The sequence below is a fragment of the Falco cherrug genome, chromosome 7 (assembly GCF_023634085.1).
Source record: "Falco cherrug isolate bFalChe1 chromosome 7, bFalChe1.pri, whole genome shotgun sequence".
Lineage (NCBI taxonomy): Eukaryota > Metazoa > Chordata > Aves > Falconiformes > Falconidae > Falco > Falco cherrug.
This window is the reverse complement of record NC_073703.1, coordinates 14,598,637-14,604,079: the sequence shown is the minus strand read 5'-3', so window position 1 is coordinate 14,604,079 and position 5,443 is coordinate 14,598,637.

The window sequence follows — 5,443 nt, the reverse complement described above, 5'->3', positions numbered from 1 at the left end:
CTTAGGTGCAGCTCCTGGAATAGTTGACAAACAAGATGGTGCAAAAGGCAAAAGAGTTGTTGCTCAAGAAGTGCTGTTTGGGGGCGTGGGGTGAGATGTTAAATCTGGCCTGGTTCTTCTCCTACTCATTGAGACTAGGTCTGTATTTGTGGCCTTTGTCTGGCTGTGGAGCAGTTCAAAGGGAGGACGACAGGACAGATTTACAGATTTTTTATTTTTTTTTAGCTTTTGCATCTACACAATACTTTTTTAAAACTATTTTTGAAAATTCTTTGCAATTGATAGACAAAACAACAGGTTTGAATAGTGCTAGTAGTGCCTGTGTTAGTTAAGGCCAATGCATGTGTTTTAACTTGTTTAATCTTAATTTGTTTTAGCTTTTAAAGACTTGGAAAAGAAGGAATAGTTTAAATCATTAGTTTGCATTTAGAAGAGTTTGAGTTCATTTGATACTTCTTTTTTCAGGAAACTGCAAATTGAGGGGGATTAGGCATAGAAAATTTGTGTACCTGTAATGCTAACACTTTACACCAAAGAAAATTGGAAAAGGCAACAACAGCAGACCACTGAGTTCACTTAGTGCTAATGTCAGGTAGTCATTAAAACATTTTTCCTATTCTTTAAATAAATGTCATTCCTGTATTCCGTACAAGTTCAAGAACCCGGAAAAAACCCCCGAATTAATGCAAGCTTTCCAGCAGTGCCTCATGGAATTGCCTCAGTATTTATCTGAAGGTCACCTCTAGACATTTATAGTTAGTTTGGGGCATGCTGGCTCAGGAAAATTTACCCAGGTTAAATCTAGTTTAGCTAGATTTACTTTGGAAGTATGCTAATTAAGACAACTGTAAATCTGTATTGCCAGTTAACAAAGACTTAACTGCAAATTCACTGCTTAACTTGGTAAAAGTTATGTATAAACCTTTGTTCGCAAGAGTCGGGAGCAGACAAACTTACAGCCTGTGTATCACTTGTTGCTGTTCACACAGATTAACTGTGGTGCCAGTTGATACGGGTAAGATAACCACCTTGCTTACAACTTTCCTAAGAAAACATAAATTACAAATGGGTTTCATATGCTAGTAGTTGCCCCTCTTGACTTTCTTGACCTAAGCTTGAACTGACAGCCTCAGAATACAATGATCTTGTGCACCATCTTCAGTTTTTGACTTGCACTTAATAATAAATTACAGCATACCTCAGTTTTCCAATAGCAGGCTGAAAACTTGTCTTCTGATGTGTTGTCATGCTCTTTGACAAGCCCAGTATCTGCCAAAGTTAAATGGTTCCGAAGAAGTTTCTGAAAATTCCTGAAAGAGATAAAGAAGTCATACCTCATTCAAAGTCATGCACTACTCAAAGCCCTTGGAAGCTTCACAGATCTATGTAATTATGACTCCTCTTTCTCTTTGGAATCTTCTGCCTGGAGGATTTATTGAATTTTCAGCTATAAATGATAATGGAGTTAGTATAAATAGAGAAGACCTTTGGCAATGTAAGTGTCTTTAGCAGCTGGCTGTGGAAACTCTGTCTTGTTCTGTGCCTAATTATGCTCCATGCCTGATCATGCCTGAGGTTTCACGCATATGTGCTGCAGTTTAATGGGATGTAAACTAACTTTTTTCTTTCAAATGCGTAGGTGCTTTGTTTACAAAAATTAAGAATGGAGTTTAAAATTTTATATAAATAATAGGTTAGTATTGACTACTGAAATGAGGTTTTCCTAAGTTCAATAGAACTGATGGCAACACTTTTAGCAATTTTGAATGTTTTTAATGCTAAATTTGGTTGGGCTAAACACTGTTAAAAGCCTTTTTAGTCATACTTTAATATAAAAATCTTACTACCTTTTCATTGTATGTTTACTGACAACAGCCCCCTTCCTTAGGACTTTTAAGTTATCACTTTACAAATGTTATTAATAAATGTTACTTGGGAAAAAAATAATCGAGTAATTGCTTTGTTCTCACTCATCTTTTTCTTACTGTGAATGTTCAGGGCTAAACAGTTAATGCTTCATAATACCAAGTAAGTTAAAAATTCATGATACGCCCCCATACATACGTAGCTGTGGTTTTTATCCATCCTGCCTGATGTATCAAAGTTATGATTCTGTTTGTAAATACCGATGTGGTGGTTTTGATGGACTGTGCTTTTTTGCCCCCCTCCCTCCTGCCCCTTTTCCTTTATTCAGGGGTAGGGGGTGAACTGAGGTGTGTGAATTGAGCTGCATCAATTTTACTGGTTTAACTCAGCAAATGCTTGTTGCTCAGCTGTTAGTCATGGGGCTCTGTGAAAGTGTACCTGACAAACAGCCGGTTAGGAATTTAACACATGCAAGCTTCTTGATGGGAAGAAGTTTACTTGCATTCAGCCTCGGAAATAGTGCTGTAGAAGCACTGTTCAACTGGATGTACTTAGCTTTAGATGTGAAGGGCAAGAAAAAGGCAAGCTTCAGTCTTGAAACCCAGGCTGGGTTGGAAATGTTGGCAGAGGAAAAAGAAATAGCACTGAACCTGAATACACTTGCTAATGTGATCCTTGAGACCCCCCCTAGAACCATGTGATAGTATGTTTGTATTTAACATGTTTTTTTTAAATATTTGAAGCCTCTGCTGCTCAAACACTGGAGGTTTCAGTAGCACTGAGTCACAGTAATTGAGTAAATGCTCTTTGAATTTACTTATTTTAAAAAACAGGAAGACCGGGCACAGCTGCAATCAGCAAACTTGTTTTTCACTGTCTGTTCCCCATGCATTCCGTTGTTAAGGCTGGGATGTTCAACGCGGAGCAAAACTGCAAATCTCAAGAGGCTTTAAAACTGCAAGGAGGGGGGCATTTTCTTCTAAGGAAGATAGTTACCATTACTAGTTACCAAGTGCTTGCCTGGTTAGATTGGCCCAATCTTTACAATACCATTCCATTTAGACGCAAGAAAATGCTTTTCACTGTGAGTGTGGTCAAACACTGGAGGAGGTTGCCCGGAGAGGTGGCGGGGTCTCCGTCCTTGGAGGTACTCAAGTGGACACAGGCCTGGCAGCCTGCTCTGAGCAGGGGGGTTGGACTACTATGCAGTCCATAGAGGAGCATTCCAACTCTACTGCTCTGATTATTAAGGCATTTTTCTGCTTGTTTTCCAGCTTGAATAATTGCCATTTTTTTCTCTATAGAAAAATCCAAATTTTATTACCACAATGTGGGTTTGATTTTTCACTTGGAATAACTTACTTCTACTAAAACTGTTAGATTTAAGCATATATAAAAGTTGTCTTTGGCTTTGTAATGCTTTCAGAAGCTAAAGTACTGTTTTAATTTTGAGTAGCCTATATAGCACATTTTATCAGATGAATGATTTATCCTTCTAATTTTTCAGGGAAGAAGGAGGACAGCGACTCAGATTGTTATCCCTTTTGTCAGAAGTGAGTGATCAAAGTTCAAGGTTTTGTATTCTTGAGAGAGGCTGATGATGGAGGCTCAGGTATCTCTGGAATCCCCCTTCTTTATAAAGAATGTGCAAGATCCTGTTTCCCTGAACACAGAGGGCATCAAATGGCTGAGAATAGTTTTGGGGTTTTTTTGCATGCAGCTCAAAGACCTTTTAACTAAGAAAGTGTTAGATCAAAGAGCTCACTTTCAGCTTTTTCTTAGGAGTGTGTTCACAGGTATTCTGCTGTCTGGTTTCCTGTTCCCTTTCCTTGCCGGGTGCACATACTCGCCTTCTTTCTTTCCTTCTCTTTGCAGCAATACCAGCATGTTTTGAAGCATCTTTGCACGTTACTTTATCTTGGACAATAATATGTTCTTCTGTTCCTGTATGGAGACAACAGCTTATCTTCTGAAAATCCTTCTTCAGTGTTAAGGTCTCACTGAATTTCTGGGGTTGCATGATTGTTGGTGCAACAGCCTGGCTTAGATTTGAAAACCAAAAAAAAGTAAAGTAAGTTTTTTACAGTTTTATCAGAGGCTGAAATGCTCTCATGCTGGCTTTCCCTGTGCTTTGCAGAAAGGCTACCAGTGTATATCAACTAATGTATTGTACATGCCTTGGGAATACAAGAAAATACAACAGGGATCAGTACGTTTAAAAGTTGAACAATAACTTGGTTCAGTTTCAAGCTCCGTTGTGATGTGTCCCTATCAAAGCTACAAGAAAAGTGGGGTCCTTTTAATTAATGTTTCTTTCAAAAGTTAAGGGAGACTATGCTGGGAAATCGATCCATCCTCGTGGATTTAAGGCAACTAACTGCAGAAAATTAGCTAACAGGTATTGCTGGTAGGTGAGTATTCATCTGGTAGCTGATTTCAGAAATAAATTCTAAAAGTAAATTTACATTATAGTCATAATGGAAAAAAGAGCAAATGCATGCCCATCTGTACCTTTACCTCTAGGAAGTGGAACAGCAAACCTCTGCAGGACAAAGTGACGCTTGTCAGAGTCGCTGTCAAATAAGAATTCAAAGTTGGATAATTAACACCAGGTTTGTATAGGCTTGCCTAACATTTTACCTTTTGATTATGAGGAACTTATCCCTGCATTTAGAAAAAACAAAAAAACAAAAAACAAAAAAAACCAACCAAGAAACGGGGCTCCTGTGAACTTGTCTCTGATTTCTAAAATTCAGGAAGAAGTTGGTTTGACCTGCTGCTCTGTTCTTGTAAAGCAGTTTGTTCAAGACTGTCGCACTGGGCTGGCGTTGCCTGCTGCTGCTGCCTGGCCACACAGAGAAGTGGCACCTCTGGCTGCTGCTGTTTCCCCCGCTGGTTTGGGCAGTGCAGTCATGGAAGGAGGTGCTGCGTGTCTGTTTGGAGATGTCTCTAGACAGACGTGGAGCATCTCCTCTGCACAGAGGCCACCTTGCTGCCTGTCCACCATGTGCCAGCTGGGCTGCTAACAAGCAGAAACTTAAACCAAGGATTTGTGAGGCCAAAGAACAATTTTGACAGGGAAGCTTTAAAAAAATCTCGTAGAAGTTATGGGGGGAGAAAGTTCAGAAGGAACAAAACTGACATAAAGTAGGCGTTTTTTTGGTTTGTTTTTTTTTTTTTTTTTTAAAGGCAGACACTAATAAAATCTTGCAAAGGGCCACCATTGTGGTGTAAATGCCCTTGTGGTGTAAATGTCCTCGTGCAGTTCAGGCAGCTATTGATTTTACATATGTAAATAGGAGTAGAGAGTGGAGGCACACCCTTGGCAGTTCTGTGCAAGACTTGGGCCTGTGTTGGTTAAGCTCTCAAACAATTTTCTGAGCAGTAAGTAATGTATCATATTCCTAAGTACAGGATAGGCTTACATTATACTTTAGATGATGGGTTGGGTAATGTATCTTTTTTTGTGCATTTACGGAGCATGTTGAAGGCAAAATCGTGCATTCAGAACTACTGTGTGCACTCCATTAGTTCCTTAACTTCGATATCCCTTCCTATTAACGTGGGCTATCTTTAA